This window comes from Macaca thibetana, chromosome 1 (genome assembly GCF_024542745.1).
Source record: "Macaca thibetana thibetana isolate TM-01 chromosome 1, ASM2454274v1, whole genome shotgun sequence".
Classification (NCBI taxonomy): Eukaryota; Metazoa; Chordata; class Mammalia; order Primates; family Cercopithecidae; genus Macaca; species Macaca thibetana.
The window spans coordinates 68,215,527-68,242,088 of record NC_065578.1 but is presented as its reverse complement, the minus strand read 5'-3'; the positions used below and the strand labels follow the sequence as shown (position 1 = coordinate 68,242,088).

At 36.3% G+C, this 26,562-nt stretch overlaps 1 protein-coding gene across 1 annotated transcript in view; it reads right to left on the bottom strand.

The window, feature by feature from the left end:
* LRRC7 (leucine rich repeat containing 7) overlaps positions 1–26,562 on the bottom strand; it is a 1,535,715-nt gene that overhangs the window by 1,090,227 nt on the left and 418,926 nt on the right. The window lies entirely within an intron of this gene.

Sequence of the window (26,562 nt, the reverse complement as noted above, 5' to 3'; positions counted from 1 at the left end):
CATCTTGTTTTAGGCTCAAACATCAGTGTAATCCATTTACAATCTCATCTGACACAGCAACTATGTATTAAGACCCCACCAGTCATAGGCATTGTGTCTACATTGGGCTGAGATCTTTGAAACTTAAGCAAAGGATTAAATTTGGAGACAGAGGTAACACATGAAAGATTGGAACTCCTCACTTGGCTAGTGCCGGTGACGTTAGGTTTTTGTGGCACTTTAGTAAGCATAGTCCATAGGTATTTTCTTTAACTATGGTGGTTTACTCAATTTATGTTGAGCTAGGCAGAATATCTTTTATAATCATGCAGATGTGTTTTAACTGATATGGCCTAAGTAGCTTTAAGCCTCAGGTTCCAGTATGCATGTAAGACTTTAACCTCGGTAGATCACTGTAAGGTTTGGTACATTATTTGAGTAAGTGTTGTTTTTATACAGGGAAGGGTGCGGGTGCAGATTGTAACAAATGTCAGCTATAAGGGCTTAGGGTACTGGCCAAATGGAACTGACCTTGAACTACATAGTGCTCCTTAGTTTGTTATTGTAGGCAAGGTTAGAATAGAAATAAAATCACACACATACAAAATATCTTAAATCATAAAAATATCAGACAAACCAAAATTGAGGGACATTCTAAAAAATATTGGGCCTTTTTCTTCAAAAATGTTAATGTTAATGTTATAAAAGAGAAAATGAGTCTAAGTATCTTTGCCAGAGTAAAGGAGAATAAAGAGAAACAAAAACTAACACGGTGGTTAATCTTGGATCGGATCTTGTATTGAGAAAAAAAAAAATTCTATAAAGGAAAATGTTCCTTTAATTTAGAGAAAGTTGAGTATGGATTGTATATTAGATAATAGTATTGAATTCTAAATTTCCTGAAATTGATAAGGTAACTGTAGTTATGTAAGAGAATTCCCTTGTTAGGAGATACATTATCTATTCTACAGTTTTTAGAAATAAAACATCTCAATTTTTATACTTTATTCTCAAATGTTTTCTCAAAATTAATGAATATATTATATATTTACATATAGATGTGTGTGTGTGTGTGTGTGTGAGAGAAATAGGAAGAGAAAGAATAGAGTAAATGTGGCTAAATATTAACAATACGCAAACCTAGATGAAGAATGTCAGTGTGTGTGTGTGTGTGTATGTGTGTGTGTGTGTGTGTGTGTGTTCCTTGTAATATTCTTATAATTTTCTTTCTAGGACTGAGTTTTTTAAAAAATAAATTGAACAATTGAAAAACAGTCTCTTTCTCTTCCCCCAGAAAGGCTTATTTGCCAGCCAGCATTGTAAAAAATTAATTGCTGTTTTTACCCTGTTTTTAAATCAAATATTTGGCAGGGATATGGGCCTAAAACTGGATTAGCAGTTGAGATGCCTCTGCTTCAGAGCCCTTTTGAGGTTCTAGTTTTAAATCTTTAGTGCCAAGCCTTGTTTGGTACAGTTACAACATCTTTGCCAAATTCAAGACTCACCCTTCATCGCATGATTATAACTTGTAATGGATTTTTCCTGTTATACAAGTTCTGAACTTGATTTCTGTCAACCGAAGTGGTGCATCCCTAATAATGTGAAATATTTTGTTCGTAAACAAATAAAAAATGAATGAGCTCCCTAATTTTAAATATAATATATTTTACTTGGTAAATGTGTAGCACAAAATCAAAGAAATTGTGGCAAATCCAAAGATACCCAAGGTATTTAAATATATTGTGTTTCTAACAATCACATTTGCCTAAAAAATAAGGGAAGAACTGGCATATTTAAAATACTCTTCAGTATTCTCATTAGAACAGATGCACAGAGAAGTATCTGAGTAAATGAAGGGGAGTAAATGAATGTAAGCTAACTAGCTTGAAGAAGAAATAAATTTCTGTAGGGTTTGGAAATGATAAACATCTTAGAGGACACATTATTCATAGATGGAAAGGAAAATGAGATTTTAACGACTAAGGGAGATACAGGAAAAAGGATAATCATAGCTATATCTAGTTATTCTTATAAAGGGCGTTAGAAGAGAGGGAGATGCTGTTATAAGCAGAAAAGTGAATTGAAATCCAAAGTAAACAGCAAAAGAAGACATGCAAATTCTCAGTCTATCAGCTCCCCAGAAGGAATCAGGTTCTGGGGAACTACTAAGAAATATATTCTTAAAGCTGCAATTCGAGAATTCAGAGTAAGAAGAGTTACATATACTACCTATACTCCCAAGCGCTAAACTAGAAAGTTACAAAATGCACAGGATTGGGATGGAGCTATGAGGAAGTTCTATTAGAATACAGACTTTAAGAACTTTTGGGTGATCTTCAAATTGTCAAACAATATTGTGGTTAGGTTGCAGTTGCTGAGTGTGCCCTGAGAAAATTATGCCCCCAAATTCTGAAAATATAACTCTGGGGTAGACATAGCCAAGATAAGGCAGATTAAGAGGACATAAGAAAGTCAAAAATAAATTGACATAAGACCTAGGCAAAATACATGTCCAATGGGGTAATAATCTCTGGGCGATATTATCCAGCTCAGAGAAGTAAAACTGACAAGATATATTTCTTCACTGGTTGCTTTCGTATGCTCAGAATTCATTGACTTCATATATCTCACTATAGGACAATAAAAAAGATAAATAAGAGGAATATGTAGAAAATTAAAGTTTTCTCTCTTTGGGAATAAGGAGAAAAGAAGGTAAAATGAAAGAAAGTTTTTGGTTCCATCTCACATTACACGTATTAGGGAAACTATAAGACCAGTCCACAAAGCAGGTAAAGCTATTATGAACACAATTGAGCCCTTCCTAAAAGGTGTGTATAAAAGGCACACAGGGAAACAATAGAGAAAAAATAAAACACTGGAAGCAAATCTTTTTTTTTTTTTTTTTTTTTTTTGAGACGGAGTCTCGCTATGTTGCCCGGGCTGGAGTGCAATGGCCGGATCTCAGCTCACTGCAAGCTCAGCCTCCCGGGTTTACGCCATTCTCCTGCCTCAGCCTCCCGAGTAGCTGGGACTACAGGCGCCTGCCACCTCACCAGGCTAGTTTTTTGTAGTTTTTTTTTTAGTAGAGACGGGGTTTCACCGTGTTAGCCAGGATGGTCTCGATCTCCTGACCTCGTAATCCGCCTGTCTCGGCCTCCCAAAGTGCTGGGATTACAGATTTAGTGAAAGAAAGTTTCAAAACGTTAAAAAATAAGAAAACAAATGATTTGATGATTGCAAAAGAGAGGTCTTTGGTCATCACTGAGTCCTTAGAGTAACAAGATTTCTTCCGGAATCCACCAAGCATGATTATCTGTATGGAACAAATGTGATCAATAGGAATGTCTTTCCAAGAAAGCGGGTTTCTGAGGTGTAAGAAATCCCATAACAAGACTGTCAATAGCTACCATAAAATTTAAAATGCCTTTTCAAAGGTACCAAGAAAGCTGTCACTAAACTGACCCTATACTCATTTTAGTACTGGTACCAGAAACATGGGAGCCAATGGTAAAATGAGAATTAATAAGTTTCGAATATGCCAGATGGAAAATAAAGATGACTGTGATGATTGCAATTAAAAAAACTGCAAAAGAATGTAGCAATGTCTCAGATATCATTCTTCACCAGCAGAGGATAGAATGCATAGATAGAGTTTATTCTACCTATGATAATTCACATAATCGTAAAATGACTCTCCTTATAGATTTCTTCCTATTGAATTTTTATTCACAACTTGTGCTATTAGGACAACGGGCCTAAACTGCCTATCATTCGGAAGTGGCCAAACCAACAGAGAAGACAGATTGTCTGTCTCCACCCAATCTCAGATAACTTTGAGTCTATGCTTTAGGTTCTAAAATACTATTGTGACTCTAGAGGTTAGGAATACACTTGTTACTTGTCTGAAAAATTGAGACGTCTGTGGTAAAATTTTATTTTGTTTCTGCTTCTGGGCATGATTGAATAACTACTCGTCTAGCCCTCCCACTATAAGCAACTATGAAACGGGATGAAATATATGAAATGGCAGTTTCAGATATTCAACAAAAATCCACATAAGATTGTGAACCCCAAATAAGAGAAACATCAGGTAAGACCCTTAGTCACTCTGGCTTTCTGTCTGCAGTCACTCTCTGTACTGTAGCACAGGAAGACATGCCAAGCAAAGCATGATATTCTCACTAAGCTGGTAAGACAGATACCAGAGTTTGGTGATGATGAGACAGATAGGATGCATGGGACGTGATGCTGAAGAGAAAAGTACTGTGCAGAACAGATGCACCACAAACTCACAGTGGTGCTCTAAGGTCTTTGATCAAATATTTGCATATGAGCTGAGGAAATGTCCTTAAGGGCTATTATAGAATGATTTCTAAGGAAACGTCAGTTGAATGGAAATTCTTGCGATCATACCAAAAGTAGAAGTTGTAGGCAGACAGAATAGAGACCTCAGCAAACACCTTGAATATTCAGATGATACTGCAGAATAGCAGTAAGGCCACTCTAGCCTGAGTGTAAAAGATACTCATGACCCACCTTAGAAAACTTTAAAACATGCTTGAAAAGCACCTAGTTGGTTCAGTAAATTAACTGGATTCCAGATCAAAGCAAGCACTCTTTAAAAAAAATATAACATAAGCCAGGGTTACTTATAACACACTATCAACAGTAGCAAGAAAGCAAAACAAAACAAGATACTACAAATGCAAAGGAAGAGGAATATATTACCTATAACTAGAAAAAAACTAGCAATTGGAAACAGACTCAGAGATAACAGAAATGTCAGAATTAGCAGACAATGACTTTAAAAGAGCTATTATAAATAGTTTAAGGAATTAAAAGAAAAAAATGAACAAGAGGTAGGAAATTTCAGAAAAGAAATTGATGTTATGAAAAATGAAAGTTCTAGAATTGAATATTTCAATATTTAAAATAAAGAGATTCTCTTTATAGCAGATTGTGTAACGCTAAAAAAGTCAGTAAACTTGAAGATAATAAAATATAAATTATCTAAAATTAAGCACAGAGAGAAAAAATGCTGAGAAAAGATTAACAAAACAAGCTCAAGCAGTTTAACAAGCAGGTAATTGTATTTCTGGAAGAGACAGATTGTGACGTAAAAATTTTGAAAAAATAATGTCCAGTAGCACATTTTAATGAGGGATATCAAGCTACAGATACAAGCAGGTTACTGAATTCTAAGTACAATAAATAGGAAGAACACCATACCTAGGTAAATCATAGTAGCATTGCTAAAAAACGATGATGAAGATATAATTTTTAATAATTTAGCAGAAAATATATATTACATCAAGAAAAGCAAAGGTAACATTGACTGCTGAATTCAAGCCAGAATCAATTTAAGGAAGAGAAAAATGGAATGACACCTTTAAATTGCTAAGAGAGGAAAAAAATAACTGCCAACCAAGAATAAAATACCCTCCGCATGTGTTTTTAAATAATGAAGGCCAGTAAGTAAATTCTCAGGGAAAAGGAAGCTGATGAATTTGTTGTTGTTGTTGTTGCAGCAGACCTGTACTACAAGACATGTTAAAAGTTCTTTAGTCAGAGGAAAAATGACATTAGAAGAAAACTTGGATATATGCAAATTATTTTTAAAAATTTTAAATAGTAAATATATGGTTGAATATGAAACATTTTTTACTTTACATTTTGATTTACTTAAATGATAATTATCTGTATAAAGAAAAATAACACTAATTTAGTGTGGGGATTGTAACAAATGTCGAATAAACTATATGACAACAATAACAAAGATGGGAGGAATGCAAACAAAAGTATACTGTTGTGGCCGAGTGCAGTGGCTCACACCTGTAATCCCAGCACTTTGGGAGGCCCAGGTGGATGGATCACCTGCGGTCAGGAGTTCGTGACCAGCCTGGCTAACATGGTGAAACCCCATCTCTACTAAATATACAAAAATTAGCTGGGCGTGGCAACTCACACCTATAGTTCCAGCTACTCGGGAGGCTGAGGTATGAGCATAGCTTGAACCTGGGAGACGGAGGTTGCAGTGAGCCGAGAACATGCCACTGTACTCCAGCCTGGGCAACAGAGTGAGATTCAATCTCAAAAAAAAAAAAAAAGTATATTGTTGCAATGTCTTGCATAATATATGAGGAAATACAGTATTAATTTATGGTGGACTGTGATAAATTGAGGATTCATATAAAATCACTAAAACAACCAATAAAATATAATAAATAAAAATATAGAGATATTTGATAAGCCAGTAGATGAAATAAAATTGAAAACTGAAAAAATTCAATTAAGCAATAAAGGTATAAAAAAAAGAAAAAAGAAACAAAAACCATATCAGATCATAAGAAAACAAAGAGAAAATGGTACTTCTAAATGTAATCAGATAAATAATTACAATAGGTGCGGTGGCTCACGCCTGTAATCCCAGCACTTTGGGAGGCCGAGGCGGGCGGATCACAAGGTAAGGAGATTGAGACCATCCTGGCTAACATGGTGAAACCCTGTCTCTACTAAAAATACAGAAAATTAGCCGGGCTTGGTGGCGGGCACCTGTAGTCCCAGTTATTTGGGAGGCTGAGGCAGGAGAATGGTGTGAACCCGGCAGGCGGAGCTTGCAGTGAGCCGAGATAGCGCCACTGCACTCCAGCCTGGGCGACTGAGCAAGACTTGGTCTAAAAAAAAAATTATACTAAATGTAAATAAATTAAACACTCCAATTAAAATGCAGAGATTGTCAGGCTGTATTTTGAAAAGCAATACTTAACTAGATACTATTTTAAAGAGACACACTACACAGTTTAAATTTAAGCTCATGTTTTAGGTCAAAGTTCTCCAGAGAACCAGAACCGATAGGCTAGATAGATATATAGATATAAATATAGACATAGAAAAGAGATTTGTTATGAGGAATTCACTTACCCAGTTATGGGGGCTGAGAAGTTCAACGATCTGCCATCTGCAAATTAGAGACTCAGGAAAGTCAACAGTGTAATTCCAGTTCAAGTCTGAAGGCCTGGGAATCAGGGGAGCTGATGGTGTCAATCCTAGTCCAAGTGCAGAAGACCAGTATCTCAGTTAAAGCAAGCAGACAGGAAGCAAAAAGGGGCACATGCATCCTTCTTTCTTCCTTCCTTTGGCCTTTTTGTTATATTGAGGCCTTTAATAATGGATTGGATGATGCCCATTCACATTATAGAAGCCAATCTACTTTACTGAATCCCTGATTTAAATTACTCTCATCTAGAAACATCCTCACAGACACACCCAGAAATAATGTATAGCCTGAGCATCTCATGGTGCAGTAAAGTTGATACAAAATGTAATCTTCACAGCACACTTAAAGTATGAGTTATATTTAAAGATACAATTTAATCATAAGTACTTTAAATGTAAGTATGAAAGTAAAAGAATAATAAAAGTATATACATGCTAAAAGTCAAAATAAAAAAGGTAAAGTGGCTCTATTATTATCAGCAAAAAATAGACATCATGATATCATCAGAATTTAAGAGAGATATTTAATAATGATAACAGGGTTAATTCATTAAGAAGACAAAAATCCAGCCTGAGCAACCTAGCAAGACTCTGTCTCTAAAAAAGTATTAAAAAAAATTCTGGGTGTGGTGGTACATTTCTGTAGTTCCAGCTACTCAGGAGGCTGAGGTAGGAGTATTTCTTGAATCCAAGAGTTCAAGGCTGCAATGACCTTTGATAATGTCATTGCACTCCATTTGGGGTGACAGAGTGAGACTGTTTCTGAAAAAAAAAATCTAAATGTGTACACATCTGATAATAGAACAAAATATAGGCAGCAAATACTGACAGAACTAAAGAAATAAAATGTCAAATTCAAAATTATAGTTGGAACTTTTTTGCTGTTTTCTCAATTGTTAGAGAAAAGTTGTCATAATTCAGTAAAAATATAGAAAAATTGAGAAACCACCACTGATCAACTCACGATAACTGACATTTACAGAGCACTTCACAACTGTAGACCACACATTTATTCAATTACGCATGACACATCCATCAAGGATATTGTCTAATATAATGCATCATAAAATAAGTTTCAATAATTTTTTAATATTAAATGATACAAAGTATTTTCTCTAGCCACAAAAAATTAAATTAGAAATCAATGACAAAATGACATGTGAAAATTTCTCGTGGGTCAAAGGATAAATCTGAAAGGAAATTAGAAAACAGTTTGGATTAAATAAAAATAAAAACAAATTCTATCAAGATTTCTGGGAATAAGCTAAAGCTGAATATTTAGAGAGAAATTTACACCATCAAATGATTACAATAGAAAATAATAAAGGTGTCAAATCAGTAATTTAATTTTCACCTTTAAAAATTTTTGTAAAAAGATGAGAAAACTAAATCCAAAGTAAGTAGAAGGAAGAACATAATAAAGACAAAAGTGAAAATCAATAAAATTAAAAAAAAAAAAAAAAACAGCATGAGGAAAATGTTTGGTTTATTGGTTCCTTGAAAAAAAAATCAATAAAATTAATTTAAAAACTTACTACACTGACTTTTTTAAAAATCACAAATTACCAATATCAGGATTGAAAAACAGAAACTATCTCTAGTGCCTAGGGTTGTTATTAAATATATAATAAGAAAATATTAAAGCTGGGCAAGATGGCACGACCTGTAGTCCCATCTACTTGGGAGGCTGAGGCAGGATTGTTCAAGCCCAGGATTTGAGACCAGCCTGGGCAACAAGGTAACACCTCATTTAAAAAGAAAAAAAAGACAAAATATACAGAAAATATTAAGAAAAATATATGCCAATATAGTCAACAATTTAGTTAAAATATAATAATTATTTGAAAGAATGAAATTTACCAAACCTAATTGAAAGAAAAACTGAAAATACGAATGGCTTAATATGTGATCAACTATATTTCTTATCAAAAATTTTCTCACAAAGAAAATTTGAAATCCAGATGATTTCACGGGTGAATTCTATTACACATTTTAGGGAGAAATAATACCAATATTACTAAATGTTTTCAGAAAATAGAGGAGGAAATAATATGTTCCATTGCTTTTCATGAGGCTGAATGACCCCCATATCAAAACCAGAAAATAATCTTACAAGAAAAGTAAATTAGTGATTAATATTCCTTTTGAACATGCATGCACAAATATTTAATAAAATATTAGCATATTAAATACAACAACATATAAAAGGATAATATATTGTGTCCAAGGAAATCCAGGTTGGCTTATCATTGAAATATCAATGTAATTCACCATATTAAATATGAATAAAAGGGAAAATCCAGATAATTATGCCAATGGAGGCAGAAAAACATAATAAATCCTCTTTCACCACTTCTACTCAAGATTGAACTGATGATTACTATTGCCGCAACAAGGCAAAAAAAAAAAAATCATAAGTCCTATAGATTGTAAAGAAAGAAATACAGCTCTTGAATAGAAGAGCATGATGGTGTCCATAAAAATCTCAGTGCATCTGCAAAAAATACTAAATCTAATAAGTGAATTTAGCAATGTGATAAGATTCAATATTAATACAGAAATTTATAAAAACTTTATTAGCAGCATGCAAATGGAAAATAAAATTTTAGAAAATATTATTTATAACAGCAGAAACAAAAATATGCTTTTAAATAAATTTACTAAAAGAATGCAAAACTTCTATTGACAACTGCTAAACATTGTGAGACAAATTTTTAAAAACCTATATAAATGTACATGTTTGTAGATCAAAAGATTCAATAATGTCAAAATGTAATTTTTAAATATTGATCCATTGATTCAATACAATCTCAATAAAATTCCCAGCAGACTTCTAAAAATATAAATTAACAAGCTAAATCTAAAGTCTAATTGGAAATTCAAAGGACTTAGAATACCAACACAATTTTTGAGAAAAGAGAACTAAGAATTGTTCTATTTAATTTCAAGATATTTTGCAAAGTCATAGTAATCTAGACAGTTTGATATTAGCATAAAGATAAAAAATAGATCAGTGAAAAAGAATAGAGAGTCTAGAGATATACACACATTTGTGTGGTCAACTCATTAAAAAAATTGTCAAAGCAATTTAATGTAGAAAGGAAAGTCTTTTGGCAAATTGTAATAAGACTACTGAGAAGACATAAATTAAATCTTTATTTTATAATAATAATAATAATTATTATTATTATTATTATCATCATTATTATTTTTGAGACGGAGTCTCGCTCTGTCGCCCAGGCTGGAGTGCAGTGGCTCAATCTCGGCTCACTGCAAGCTCCGCCTCCCGGGTTCACGCCATTCTCCTGCCTCAGACTCCCGAGCAGCTGGGACTACAGGCGCCAGGCAGCACGCCCGGCTAATTTTTTGTATATTTAGTAGAGACGGGGTTTCACCGTGTTAGCCAGGATGGTCTTGATCTCCTGACCTCGTGATCCGCTCGCCTCAGCCTCCGAAAGTGCTGGGATTACAGGCGTTAGCCACGGTGCCGGGCACACCTTTACTTTATAGATCTAAATATAGACCCCAAAACTGTAAATCTTTTAGGTGAAAATATAAGAATGTTTTCATGACCTTGGGGTAAGTAAATAACTTTTAGATAAGGCACAGAAAGCAATAGCCATAAAAACTGATAACTTACATTTACTTAAAAATTAAAATGTCTGCTTATCAAAAGGCAGTATCAAGAAAATGTGTAGGCAAATCATAGAGTGGCATACAACAGTAAGTACATATTTGGGCATACATGCACACACATTAGTTTCTTGGTTCCTGGAAAAAAAAAATCAATAAAATTAATTTAAAAACTTGCTACACTGACTTTTAAAGAAACCACAAATTACCAATATCAGGATTGAAAGACAAAAACTATCTCTAGTGCCTAGGGTTGTTATTAAATATATAATAAGAAAATATTAAATACACATACTTGCATCCAGAGTATGTAAAGAATCCCTACAAGTCACTAAAAAATAAAGTAACCCAACTTTTTAAAAAATGGTTTAAATCTGTAAACTTCTATCTCAAAAATGATATGTGAACAGCCAATAAGTATATGAAAAGGAATTCATCATTTTTCACACATTAGAGTAATTAAAATATAGAAGACTGAAAACATTGTGAGAATCTGGAGCATCCAAGTGTCTCATACATTTCCATTGTAAATAGAAAATAATATAATCATTTTGGGAAAATTACATACAACTACCCTATATCCCAGTAGTTCTATTCCTAAGTATTTATTTGAGAGAAATGAATATACCTGTCAACAAAAACACTTGTGTAAGAATGCTCATAGCAGTTTTATTCATGACAGCCAAACCTGGAACCAGCCCAAATGCCTATCTACTTAAGAATGAACGCATAAAACGATAATATATTTATAACCTACTAGTCACCAACTTAAAAAATATGAACTACTTAAAATATGCACCACATGTTGTCCTGAGAGATGTTGTGCTAAAAGAAAACAGTCATACACAAAAGCCTGCACATTATTTCTTTGATACCTTTTATGTGAAGTTCTAGAACAGAAAAAACTAACTTATGGTGAAATAAATCAGAATATTGCTTGCTTTTGGAGACAGGAAAGTGTGAGTGGACTTGGATGATACACAAGGGAACTTCTTGGGGTGAGGATAATATCTGCATATTTTTAGGGGATGTAGATTACCTGGATGATAGCATTTGTCAAAACTCACAAAATTGTAATGCAAGATCTGTGTGTTTCACTTTATGTCAATTGTATTTCAGTAAAATATTTTTAAAGACTGAACTTCAGAAAGATATTTGATAATGATGTGTCTTATGACCAAAATTGAGATGGGTACACTATATTGCTATTGTCAGGTAGATTTGTAGCTAATTAAACCTCAACCATTGAATGATACACTGGGGTCTAACTGAAGTGAGGATAGGGATGATTTGCCCCGTAGTCCTGTTATAATTATTTTTTTCTCTCCTTATTTTAAGAGTGTTTTGAGTTAATATATGGAATGCTACTGCTTATTTGAGATACCTACAGCTGAGAAATTTGACTCGTGTATTGGATGATGCAATTGAAACAGAAAATGTTATTATGCAACTGCGACAGACACCATGAAATTTTAGAGACATATAGCCTTACATTTACAAGGGGAAATATTTACCCGAGTAAAAGTTAGTAGGATCATGTCTTCATGCTATTTATTTGATAAAAAATGTGTAATTGTCTATGCATTACTGGAAAACAGATCCTCCATAAGAAATGAGTAAATATCTGATCTGTGACAAAAAAGAAAAATAGAAAGGACTCCTCACCATACAGTGAGAACTTGGTAGTTGGAAGAGTTTTTGAGGTGTTATGATTTTTGTACATTGAATGAGAGGTTGGACCAGGTGATGAGTGGGTTTCTTCAAATAATATTTTTATTCTTCTGCGGTCCTAACATCTGTCTCAACTTTTTTTGTTTTTTTTTGAGACAGAGTTTTTCTGTTGTTGCCCAGGCTGGAGTGCAATAGCACAATCACTGCTCACTGCAACCTCTGCCTCCAGGTTCAAGTGTTTCTCCTGCCTTGGCTTCCCAATAGCTGGGACTACAAGCGTCCACCACCATGCCCTGCTAATTTTTATAGTTCTAGTGGAGATGGAGTTTTACCATGTTGGCCAGGCTGGTCTCGAACTCCTGACCTTGTGATCCGCCCACCTCGGCCCCCCAAAAGTGCTGGGATTACAGGGAGTGCTGCCTTTCCCCGTCCACCATGTGAGGACACAGGCGTGCTCAGCCCTGGCTCAATTTTTGATGAGTATACTCTGTGAATAACTTAAAGCCAAGAAAGCAATCATACCTTTTCTCTTTATGAGCATAATCTGTGGGTGGGCATGGTGGCTCACACCTGTAATCCCAGCACTTTGGGAGGCCAAGGAGGGCGGATCATGAGGTGAAGAGATCGAGACCATCCTGGCCAACATGGTGAAACCCCGTCTCTACTAAAAATACAAAAATTAGCTGGGCTAATTTTTTAGTAATTTAAATTACATGCCTGTAATCCCAGCTACTCAGGAGGCTGAGGCAGGAGAATCACTTGAACCAGGGAGTCGGAGGTTGCAGTGAGCTGAGATCGTACCACTGTACGCCAGCCTGGGTGACACAGCGAGACTCCATCTCAAAAAAAAAAGAGTAAAATCTGCGACAATAATAACAATACTAATATTGAATTACACTAGATGTTGCTATACACAGTTGAATTAAATGGAAAGAATCAACCTATCAATAGATGATATCAAATATTTATATTGAACAAAAGTACAAGAAAATGTGCATTTGTGAGGCAAGAGAGGATAATAGAAAAGTGGTCCCTAAATTCTGCATGTTGGAGGGAAGAGAAGACAAAAACAGTTGTGAAAGGGTTGCCTTCTACCTTTGAAAGAGGCTAAGAATAAAATGCACATTATATCTGCCAGATATCATTTGATGTTGATGCTACACCCACCTTTCAAAGTTCTCCCTTTTACTACAGTGGCTAAAAAAATGACACTTAAAATGACATTTAAAAAATAATGTTGGGGAATGTATTTAATATTTGGGAGGTGGAGGAAAAAGAGAAAAGTCATAATTTTCCTGTAGTAGCAATGGGAAGACATGGAATAGAGAAATGGCAGATGTGAGATTTTGCTAGCAGGTTCCAGATGTCCTCCTGAGAATGCCGCACCTAGACTTTTCAGGAAATTGAGATTATTGACAACACCCTTTCTGCAATCCATTCTCGTATGGACCTCCTGAAAAGATAGCAGTGGTTCTCATACCTTCACTCCTCCAGAGTTTTGAAAGGTTATGTAAGCCTCTAATTCTCTGTATTAAAAGGGATTTCATACCTTTCTTCATGCCTTTCTTTCAGTGGTGGCAGACCTCCTATATACCTGTACCAATAAAGGAAGCTTTCTCCGGACTCTAATTCCTTGCATTAGACCCCTTATCACTTGACATATTTAGTGCAGTTTCCTTACCAAACCCAGACTACTTCAACCTAAGAGAATTAATATAAGTTTTAGAGTTTTTGATAATTCAGGAATTTTATTTATTTTAAAAGCACCTATTATGCCAAACACTACGCTCTTGGGTATAACTGTGCACTCAGAGATGATGTGACTCATGTTCTCATTATATTTTCATTTAGTGGAAAAATCAGGCAGTTAAAACTGGCTCTAAGAGCATCTCAGGTGGTTCTAATGCACAGTGTTGAGAGCCACAACTGAATTTTATGTTTCTTTTAAAACTGCTTTGCATCTGAATTACTTATTTCTTTTGATGGCATATAATGTGGTCTGAATGATTGTGTTTCCCCCAAATTCCTATGTTGAAAACCTGATCACCAAAGTGATGATATTAAGAGGTGAAGCCTTGGGGAGATGACGAGGTCATGAGTGCAGAGCCTCCAGAGTAGGATTAGTGTCCTTATCAAAGAGACCCCAGAGAGCTGCCTTTCCCCTTCCACCATATGAGGACACAGTGAGAAGGCAAATTTGTTGGTTGGCTGAACACTGTGTGTTTTGGTCCTAAGTAAAATCTATTACTTATTTGTTCAATGGCTGGACAATTTGAAGAGTAGGAAAGATATAGAGAGGATGTTTGGATGTTAGTAAATATGATGAGTTCAGAAGAATGCCAGCCACGTTGAGTAGAACAGTAGAGATGGAGGCAAATACTATTTATGCTTGAAAGTGCATATACCTCTTCTTCAACCAGGCCATTATTATTGGAAAATTGAGTTGATCTATTCAAGAGTTAAGCTGGATTTGGATTTTGTTTTTGCTATGGCTACCCTCACGGTACTATAAAATTCAAATTCCTCTGAGGCTCTGTCTTAATGTGTGTGCTCCACCCTGAACTTTCTGCCGTCCTGATTTGCCTACATTATAGAGGGGTCTCTTGTCACACTTTTGTCCTTTCTCAGTATCAGACTGTTATTCCTTGGTACTTGGTGCTTACTGGGCTGATGAGAAGGAGGTTCTTTGCTATCTAGTTCAGATAAATGGAGGTAGGCTTTGTGTGCCTGGGCTTTGTGGTGGGATTTCCACAGTTTTCTTGCCCCTCTTCCACATGGCAGCCAAACTCTGCCTATTTTCTGTATGGGTCATGGGCAGGTGGAAGTTTTTTGCTCCTCCTCCAGTGGTAGGAAATCTTTAATAGTTTTATAGAATTTTAGATAGAGGACTCTTGCCTACTGCTTCTCCATGGGTAGAGGGTGCTTTCCACGCTTCCTCCAGGAGCAATGACTTTTCACTCCTGTTGACAGGGTTTGTTGCCCTTTCTTTATTTAAGGCTTTTTCCCATTGAGAGAAGGATCTAAGCAGGGGCTGGGGCTTCATGCCTTTCCTGCTGTGGCAGCAGATCTCCTTCTAAACACCTGCACCCTGAAGGTAGCTCTCTCTGGACTACCTACCTGCTCTAAATCTACAGTGAATAAAAATTTCATTTGCCTCTAGGCTTCCTAGTCATCTATACAATAGTGCTAGCCCACATTTAACTTGTCCATCCATTTCAAATTTTAGCTGATTCAAGCCAAAAGAACAAAGATGAGGCATTCCATTACTCAACTTGAAACCATACTACAGAGCTACAATAACCAAAACAGCATGGTACTGGTACAAAAACAGACACATAGAAGAATGGAACAGAATGAAGAAGAGCCAGGTATAAAACTGCACATCTACAACCATCTGATCTTCAACAAAACTAACAAAAATGAGTAATGGAGAAAGGACTCACTATTGAATAAATCATGCTGACAACTGACTAGCTATATGGGGAAGATTGAAACTGAACCCCTTTCTTACACCATATACAAAAATCAACTCAACATGGAGTAAAGAGTTAAATGTAAAAACCAAAACTATAACACTACCTAGGTAATACCATTGCCTGGAAGACAACCTAGGCAATACCATTTTGGACATAAGAATGAGCAGAGATTTCATGACAAAAATGCCAAAAACAATCTCAACAAAAACAAAAATGGACAAATGGGATCTAATTAAGCTTAAGAGCTTCTGCACTGCAAAAGAAACTATCAACAGAGTAAATAGACAGCCTAAAGAATGGGAGAAGATTTTTGAAAACTCTGCATTTGACAAAGACTTAATATCCAGCATCTATAAGGAACTTAAATTTACCAGAAAAAAAAAAAAAAAAAAAAACCCAGCCCTATTTAAAAGAGGGCAAAGTACATGACAGACACTTTTCAAAAGAAAACGTACAAATGGCCAAACAAGCATATGAAAACATCACTGATCATTAGAGAAATGCAAATCAAAACAATGAAATACCATTTCATACCAGTCAGAATGGCTATTATTAAAAAGTTAAAAAATAACAGATGCTGGAGAAGTTATGTAGAAAAGGGAGCATTTATACACTGTTGGTGGGAGTGTAAATAAGTTCACTCATTGTGGAAAACAGTGTGGCGATTCCTCAAAGAGCTAAAAACAGAACTTCCATTTGACCCAACAATCTCATTACTAGGTATGTACCCAGAGGAATATATATCACTGTACCATATAGACACATGCATGCATATGTTCATTCACAATAGCAAAGACATGGAATCAACATGAACACACATCACTGACAGATTAGATTAAGAAAATATGGTATATGCACACCATGGAATACTATGCAGGCATAAAAAAGAATGAGAAAATGTCATTTGCGGGAAGATTGAGGCCATTATCCTTAGCAAACATAGGAACAGAAAACCAAATACTACGTGTTCTCACTTATAAGTGGTAGCTAAATGATGAGAACTCATGGACACAAAGAAGGGAACAATAGGCCCTGGGGTCTACTTGAGGGTGGAGAGTAGGATGAGGGAGAGGAGCAGAAAAAAAATGACTATTGGGTAGTACCTGGATGATGACATAATCTGTACAACAACCTCCAGTGACATGAGTTTACCTGTATAGCAAACCTGCATATATACCCCTGAACCTAAAATAAAGGCTTATTAAATAAGTTTCTTTTTTTTTTTTTTTTTTTTGAGACAGTCTCACTCTGTCACCCAGCCTGGAGTGCAGTGGCACCACCTTGGCTCACTGCAAGCTTGGCCTCCCGGGTTTATGCCATTCTCCTGCCTCAGCCTCCCGAGTAGCTGGGACTGCAGGCACCCGCCACCTCGCCCAGCTAGTTTTTTGTATTTTTTAGTAAAGACGGGGTTTCACCATGTTAGCCAGGATGATTTCGATCTCCTGACCTCGTGATCCGCCCGTCTCGGCCTCCCAAAGTCCTGGGATTACAGGCTTGAGCCACCGCGCCCGGCCAGGCTTAAATAAGTTTCTATGGGTTAACTATTTTAAATCTTTCACTCTAAGTAAAATAATTTAAGTCAACTCTAAATAAAATTATGGAGATTGCTAAACAAATTTCTGGCTGATTTCTTCCTACCTACCTGTATAGCTGCTACATAAGTCTTCTGTTGTCTTCCACTGATGATCTAGGCCCAGTGTCCCATCTGTCCTTGGATTTCAGGCTGCTTGGTTTTCTTAAAATTCAGCTACCTTATGGGTTCAAGAAAAGGTGTGACTTAATTTTTTCTCTTGCTTTTTCTTGCTTTTAGCATAGAAGCAATGCTTTTTCCAACTTTCTCCATTCTAGAGTAAAACCTATTCTGGCTTTAAAAAAATAACTTATCCAGGGTTAGAAATAATTTGTAATGATAAAAGAAAAAAAAATAATAATCTGTATGGTGGAAACCAGAGGCCCTAAGACTTATATAGAGGAAATTGACAAAGGTCTTCCAGAATAATCACAATTAGTGAGCAAACAATGAAGAAAGGATTTGAGTTCATGTGTGAAAGAATATGTTAGTGGCAACCCAATAATACCCATGAAATATTTTCTTTCTCTATCAGGGACATCTAGGAAAGAACAAGATGTTCTGGTCAAAGTCCTTTTTAAACTACTAGCAGAAAGATACTACAGAAAGTCCTTAAATATGAAAAACTTTTAGCAGAGTACGTCTGGTCTGTCTAGGTTGCAATTGTACATACCCCAAGAATTCATAGATACATGGGTCATAGCCCACTGGAAGATATCACATAAACTAGATAATAAGTGAAGTATTATTGAAAATATAGGCTAGTAGTGAACATGTAGTATTTGGTTTTCAATAACACTTTCAATAACCAAAATGGCTCCTTCTATAACAAGCAATATTATTGATCTATTGCCTAGAACATAATATGTTTAATAAAAAAAACTGAACAGTTTCTAATGGAACTGTACTGATTGTTTCAAATCTTTCCAAAGGCAATGAAACACATTGCCGATGTATTGCTTTCACCTGTATCTTTTTAATTACTAGCAAAGTTCAATACTGAATAAAATATCTGATTCTTGGAAGTCAGATTTTACAGGCCAAACCATTTCTTTTTAATCTCAATACGTATTTCTGATTTCAAAGTGCATACATGTTCTACTGTCCAGTAATGCCTGGCATGTAATCATTGAGTCAAAATTCAGAATTTATGTCATTTTACCACACACATTCTTTAGTCATATTTAGGCAGTTTTCATTTGCTCTTCATTTTGAAATAGTACCACACACTTGATGGTATGATCTGTGGCTAAAATTCCTGCAATTAAAGCTATTAATTTTTTGAAGCAGAAGGAGGGGCTACTCAGAGCAAGTCCTGATGACAAAACTAAAGCTGAATAAAAACTTGATTAATTAAGGTACAACTAAAATTAAGATCTCTGTATATATTTTACATTACTTATGCTTTTAAATAGGACTATTTGTTTCACACATCCGTTGGTCTTGATTTCTTCAGTTGCTCACTGTATTTAATATAATGACTTTGTCTTTAATAAGTATTTGGTTTTAATATTGGATACATATAGTTCTCTATTGTTAAAGAAATATTATTTTTGTTATTCTTTTTTGAGGAAAGATAGTCTTGCTCTTTTGCCCAGTCTGGAGTGCAGTGGTGAGATCTTGTTTCACTGCAACCTTCACCTCCCAGGTTCAAGCAATTCTCTTGCCTCAGCCTCCTGTGTCACTGGAATTACAGGTGTGCACCACCACGCCTGGCTAATTTTTGTATTTTTAGTAGAGATGGGGTTTCCCCATGTTGGCCAGGCTGGTCTCGAGCTCCTAGCCTCAAATAATCTGCCTGCCTTGGCCTCCCAAAGTGCGGGGATTACAGACGTGAGTCACAGCGTCCAGCCTGTTATTCTTGAAGGATTTTATTGTTATGTTTTTCAAACCAACTACTTGAATTGATTACATATTAATTTGGAAAGCTCTCTAAATTAAGCAAACTTCATGCCTTGTTTTAAGGTCCTTTATTTCCACACAATCCCACACAGACACAGATACAGACATATGCATTTATTTTAGAAACCCTCATAACTTGACCCTTTGCAGCCCCTGGCCTCACATACAATTATTTTTTTATACTGATAAAATAAATCAGGCCATCCAAATAGCCTCAAAAACAAATTAAACTGACAGATCCATTTGTATTGAACCTGTCTAGAAGAGCTTGAGAGTGCTGAGAGGAAAGAGATTTGGGAAAACAGAAGTGCAGCCAGGATTGTGACTTTCAGTATTGTCTTCCTTCCCGGAGTGACTGTGCCTATGCTAAACAAGCATAGTAATGTTTTCTGCTTTCTTGCTCAGTGATAGGGCTTACCACGAGCACCCCAGGATGGCTTTTGAGCCGTTTGTTTACCCGAAAGATAATAATCAGCCAGTATTTTGACAATAGCTCTGGAAAACAACCAGTTTTTCTCTGAGTCAGAAGACCTTTTCAGTTGTCTTGAATAAAGTTCATATGAGAATCGTATTTTATCCCTGATGCCTTTAATTGGTTTCTTATCAGATAATAGAAAGCTTGACACATTATATTTTTTGACTTCAGAAAGTTTTGCTCAGAGTCTTTAGATAAAAACTAATTAGGTCATTAGAAAGAAATTACTAAAACCCACTGTCTTTCTATAGAAAATATAAATAATTTGGAATCAGAAGACCAATTGTTTTCTATTTGTTATCTTTATGATCCCAAGTAAGTCTGCAAACCCTTTAACTTCTCTGTCTTGCTTTTTTTAATCTGTAAAATGGGAAGAAAATGCCTGATTTGCCTATTCCATAGGGATGTTGTGAATATCAAATTAAAGAACGTGCACTGATACGGTTTGGCTGTGTCACACCCAAATCTCATCTTGAACTGTAGCTCCCATAATCCTCACATGTCTTGGGAGGAACCTGGTGAGAGGTAATTGAATCATGGGGGTGGTTACCTCCATGCTGTTCTCGTGATAGTGAGTGAGTTCTCACAAGATCTCATGATGCACAAGGGGGTTTTCACCCTCTACCCTCTGCACTTCTCCTTCCTGCCACCATGTGAAGAAGGATGTGTTTGCTTCCCCTTCCACCATGATTGTAAGTTTCCTCAGGCCTCCCCAGCATGCTGAACTGCGAGTCAATTAAACCTCTTTCCTTTAGCAATTACTCAGTCTTGGATATGTCGTTATTAGCATGTGAGAACAGACTAATACATGCACAGAATTCGTGATAATGGGAACATGTATAAACATGTTTGATTCATCCACTTGAGTATTTACACTATCCCTTGATCCATCACTCATTTTTTGATGTGTTCCTAAATTAGAGTTTTACCCAATTAAATCATGTCTTCTCTTACAGTAAGAATGGAAAAGAGATTTCCTCTCATATATCAACATGGTGATAGTGGCTGCCTAACATACTACATTGAGTAGGATTCTGAAGAAGTTTTAGGTCTAATAGGAATAAGTATTATTTATAACTAGTGTCATCTCCCATGGGGATCAGTATAGAAATACAAGTAGCCACAGCACACATTTGCAATAGCTTCTTTAAAGGTTGAGGCAGTTATTCCAATAAATCTAGATACCATTTGCCAACTAAGGACCAACATTAACACAGAAGCATAAAAGATTTACATGACTTAGTATCAATGTCTACCACCTGGCCAAGACAAACCTGACAGTCTTTTTGAGGATAATTAATAATACAACCTCAATACAACCTCTTTGTATGAACTTAATAAGCCAATTTTTAAATTTTGAAATAGAAAAGGGAAGTTGAATACTAGAGTGATCTAGCTGTGATGCTTTAAAACGCAAGGTGAACTTGGGTCCTCCGACCAGCAAGGTAAGCATCCTCCATTTTGCTTCACTCAAAGAGAGAAACTTTCCATGATAAGAGACTGTCCTTTAGTAAAGAGATATGAATAGATAATGTGCATCTTCCTGTGAGAACCCCCTAATGTGTTGTCAGGGACCATAAAGAACAAATTCATATCATTGCTTTTTTTTTTTTTTTACAAGTTCAAATTATTGTTATTGTATGGAAGGAAAATCAATCCCAAGATGTTGTCTGCCAATGTAATCTGAGGAAAAAGTATGTACAGTTTTGACAATTCGCTCTTAAAATGAGCTATTAAAAAGTGGTACATGTTAATATATAGACACATACTCTGTGGACTCTACCTCATAGATACAGACTGACTCCAAAAGATATGATGGATACATTTTCCTTGCAAACATTGATTCATTCATCCATTTATTTATTCAACAGATAATATTTGAGCATTGACTGTATGCCAAGCATTGTGCTGGATAATGGTAGTACAAGGGTGAATAGGACAAGCATGTTTCCTTATCTTTATGGTACTTACCTCCTAACAGAGAAACAATCAGTCAGGTAATTACATATGTGGGACCTGCTACCAAGAACACAGTACTGTATTCTAAGAAGATCATAATAGAAAACCTTAATTCTGTGAGAATAAGAGAAGTTAAAGCTTAAAAGGTTCTAGTGACTAACAGGGTGGAGATATAGAAATATTCTCTAGATGAGAGATCAGAAAGTGAAATGGTTAACATAGCTAACTGAGCCAGCCAGCCTTGATTTAAAAAACACTGACAGGTGAATATGTTACTTAGAAATTGAATCACTTAAAGTGATAACTATATATTTTTTATACTGGCATTTTCCTAATTTTCACCCACAACTAGGAAATTTTGAGTGTCTGCTGTCTAGATTGACTTCAGAAGCATAATCCTTTTGTCTGGATTCTCCCTTCCCATTGTGCCCCCACCCCTTTTGAACATGAGTCATCAAAACCTCATCTATAACGAGAATCTGAAACAGGCTTTTCACACTCCTATAGAATAATGTCAGCTGCCCAGAAATCTATCCACATATCCTTAAAATGCATACACATCATCAAAGAGAATTTAAAAACTTTTACTAGGGCAGCCTACATCCAAGGACTGGTTGACATGGTAATAAAAAGACTTCAAGTCGACACAACTCTAAATGGGTTTTAGAGTTCCTTATAGGGTTAACTGAGATCTTCAGTGAGTTTGCCTCACAGTCCAACTTCTCCTTCTGTTCAATCCTGTTTCCTTCTCTTCCCTTCCTGAAGTGGTGAATCTAAGCACTGCTAAATCAAGCTCTTGCAAGGTAATCTCTGTGCTATATACTGAAATATGTCTTCCCCAGATTCATACGTTGAAGGCCTTACCCTGAACATGAATATATTTGGAGATAGATTAAAGTTAAATGAGATTATAAAGGTGATATCCTAATCTGATAGGACTAATGACCTTATAGAAAGAGTAAGAAAAAGATTCTCTCTCTCTCTCTCTTTCTGCATGTGGAAAGACAGACGAAAAGCAACAAGAGCAAGCCAGAAAAAGAATTATCAGAACTTGGCCATGCCAGCATTCTGATCTGAGACTTCGAGACTCCAGAATTGTAAGAAAATAAATTTTTGTTGTTTAAGCCACCCAGTCAATGGTATTTAACTATGGCAGCCCAAGCTAACACATTTCACCTCAGCATCTACTCCCCAGGAAACCCAACATGTGGCAGTCACTCTGTCACCACTGACTATAAGACTAGGATACAGTCACATATAGTCACCATTGCCTATACATCTAGGGTTATTTCTTGGACTCCAATGAAAATGATAGAACCCATTGAAGCACATGGATTATATACATAGAGATTCCAATATGTTCAAGTACTTTCTGAGTTAAAACTTGAGCTTTCTATTGAGAAAGCATCTTCTCAACCTGAATTACTCCAACAAGATAACTGCCTGGTGAGCACAAGGCTATTCATCATATTCATGACATGGAGAGATGGTGCTGCTGGTCCCTGAGTTTCTGGCAGGTGGAAATGGGGAGATTGTCATTTCCAGTATGTCTTGTCCCCAATGGTGCTGAATCACTTGAAATTCCAAACAGCTGCATTGTCTCCTCTAAGGTTTCTTACCATCAGAATGCAAGAAACTGCAGAGCTCTGATACAGGCAATAAGGAGAACCCACTGAGCCAAGAAAACAGCAAATAGCTTTGTAGAATCCTCTGGAAATTTAGCATTTCCAGTGAAAGCCTTGTCTGCTCTGAGGACTGTCCTTCACTCCAAAATATTAGGGATGGGTAAGGTGTCTATGGGAAAACAATAAAACCTGAACCTTGCCTTGTAATCACTGCTTCCTCACTGAGATTTCTGAAGCAGATTTACACAAGGACCAATATCGCAAAGAGAAATAAAATACTACTTCATCATTAAAGCTGGGCTAGCACCTCACACCATAATAAGGACTCTCTGGTGTTGGTAGATTAAATTGACCCAGTTGACACTGGAAGCTGAAGCAGTATCTCTTTCTCCATTCCAAACCCAAACACAGATTTTTACATTGTATTTCCTTTAGTTAGAAGCAAGAGGAAAAAAAAAATAAGAGAGATCTGATGGAGCCTGAGCACACTTCCGATCATATTGCTCTCTCTATATGGAAAGGCTTCCTTAAACAATGCTCCACCCTACAGCCTCCAGAAACCTCCACTTGCCATTTAAGACTCTCCTGAGTGAAGAGTTCCTGATTTCCACAGACAGAATAAGTTACTTCTTACTTTGTGCCTTCCACCCTACATATGTCCTTACTGCATGTTTCAGCCTCTTTACAATTACTTATTGGATTATTTTAATCACTGAAGAGTGAGTTTCTTAGAGGCAGGGACCACATCTTACTATGTCAGATTAATCTAACATAGGACCTGACAAAGTACTGTATATCCAGGTACCTGAAATCACATGTCATCTAGCCCAAACCTTTCTTTCCAGCCTCAAATCCAACTAAGCCCATCAGTCCTTCACTTACCCACATTGCCCTGCTTTATCCACAACACAAGACTCTGACCTGCAAACATGATGTATGTAGCCATACCCTCAAGCTTTCACTTACATAGTTCCCTATGCCCAAAATGTTCTCCAATCATGTCAAACTGTAAAATATCATCATCTGCCTCCAAAATCTTTATTAAATACCTTTTTTTGTTTGTTTGTTTGTTTTTTAGACAGAGTCTCACCCTGTCACTCATGCTAGAGTGCAATGGCACAATCTTGGCTCACTGCAACCTCCACCTCCCCAGTTCAAGAAATTCTCCTGCCTCAGCCTCCTGAGTAGCTGGGATTACAAGTGCACACCACCACACATGGCTAATTTTTTTGTATCTTTAGTAGAGATGGGGTTTCACCATGTTGGCCAGGCCGGTCTCGAACTCCTGACCTCATGATCCACCCACCTCAGTCTCCCAAAGTGCTGGGATTAGAGGCATGAGCCACCACTTCTGGCCTTAAATACCAGTTTCTTCACATAGTCTCCTCATTGCTTTCACATTATCACAATTATTTCACATTGACCCTTTTTGTCCACAGGCATCATATTTGTCTGTTATGTTCAGACAATACAATGAAGTGGTTCTCAGGAATAAAAAAAAATGACTTGTCAATAATTGCACCAACATAGATTAACCTCAAAATTATACTGAATGTAAGAAGCCAAGCACAAATGAGTGCCTCCCGTATAAATCCATTTATATAAAATTCTAAATACTGGAAACTAACATATAGTGACAGAAGACAAGTCAGTGTTTACCTGTGGCTGTGGGTTACAAAACGGCATAAGAAAACTTTCGGAGTGATAGAAAATACTTGTTTTCTTGATCGCGGTGAAAGTTTCATGGGTCTATGAATATGTAAAATTGCATCAACCTATACCTTTTACATATGTACAATTGATTGTACTTTAAATATGCTTCAGTAAAGTAGGAGGAGAAACCCTCAGTGTTTCCCTATCACCAAAGAGTAAGATAAAATCTGAGTCACAGGATATCTGATATCACTTTGGCTTCCTTGCCAGCCACTTTCCACATATATTTTGCTAGTAGGACTGAACTGCAGCTAATCCCTTAAACACTTCTCTTCTTTGTCACATGTTGGTCACATCCTTTGTGGTATAGAATGACTCCTCTCCAGAAAGCTCATCCTTTCTCCTGTCCACCCAGAAAAAAACTATTTATCTCTCAAAATTCATCTCAGTGACTGGTATATGCAGTAGTTACTTAGTAAGTAATGGCCCAGTGCATGATTGCACTAAGGTATCAACTCCTCTAGGAAGCCTACTTTGACCCTTTACACATATCTCCTGGAGTTAGTCTTTCAGCAATTCATTAGTACCACGTCTTTTTTTAATGTCTTTATTTTATTTTATTTTACTTTAAATTCTGGGATACATGTGCAGAATGTGCAGGTTTGTTACATAGGTATACATGTGCCATGGTGGTTTACTGCACCTATCAATCCATCTTCTAGGTTTTAAGCCCCACATGCATTAGGTATTTGTCCTAATGCTCTCCCTCCCCTTGCCCCCCACCCCCTGACAGGCCCCAGTGTGTGATGCTCCCCTCCCCGTGTCCATGTGTTCTCATTGTTCAGTGTCCACTTATGAATGAGAATATGCAGTGTTTGGTTCTCTGTTCCTGTGTTAGTTTGCTGAGAATGATGGTTTCCAGCTTCATCCATGTCCCTGCAAAGGACATGAACTTATTCATTTTTATGGCTACATAGTATTACATGGTATATGTGTGCCACATTTTCTTTATCCAGTCTATCATTGATGGGCATTTGGGTTGGTTGCAAGTCTGCTATTGTAAATAGTGCTGCAATAAACATATTTGTGCATGAATCTTTACAGTGGAATGATTTCTAATCCTTTGAGTATATCCAGTAATGGGATTGCTGGGTCAAATGGTATTTCTGTTCTAGATCCTTAGAGAATCACCCACTGTCTTCCACAATGGTTGAACTAATTTACAATCCCACCAACAGTGTAAAAGCATTCCTATTTCTCCACAGCCTCACCAGCATCTGTTGTTTCCTGACTTTTTAATAATCACCATTTTAACTAGCATGAGATGATATCTCATTGTGATTTTGATTGCATTTCTCTAATGACCAGTTGATGAGATTTTTTTCCTGTTTATTGGCTGCATAAATGTCTTCTTTTGAGAAGTGGCTGTTCATATCCTTCACCCACTTTTTGATGGGCTTGTATGTTTTTGTCTTGTAAATTTGTTTAAGTTCCTTGTAGATTCTGGGTATTAGACCTTTGTCAGATATATAGATTGCAAAAATCTTCTCCCATTCCATAGGTTGCCTGTTTACTCTAATGATAGTTTATTTTTCTGTAAAGAAGCTCTTTAATTTAATTAGA